Raw genomic sequence first — 266 nt, 5'->3', positions numbered from 1 at the left:
AACTTAAAGAAACAAGAATCCGATATGTCTACTTACTTGGGACAGGTACAGGCAGTCATTGAGGAATTTGACACAATGATGCCAGTTACTACGAATGTGGAAAAACAACAAGAACACAGACAAACATTGTTTCTAGTTCTTACTCTTGCTGGACTTCCTCCTGATCATGATTCTGTACGTGATCAGATTTTAGCTAGCCCTACAGTTCCTACAATAGATGAATTATTCTCTCGTCTCCTTCGTCTTGCGGCACCTCCCAGTCACAA

This window comes from Solanum tuberosum, unplaced genomic scaffold (genome assembly GCF_000226075.1).
Source record: "Solanum tuberosum cultivar DM 1-3 516 R44 unplaced genomic scaffold, SolTub_3.0 scf00147, whole genome shotgun sequence".
Taxonomy (NCBI): Eukaryota; Viridiplantae; Streptophyta; class Magnoliopsida; order Solanales; family Solanaceae; genus Solanum; species Solanum tuberosum.
The sequence above is the reverse complement of the archived record's forward strand: the minus strand, read 5'-3'. Positions refer to the sequence as shown.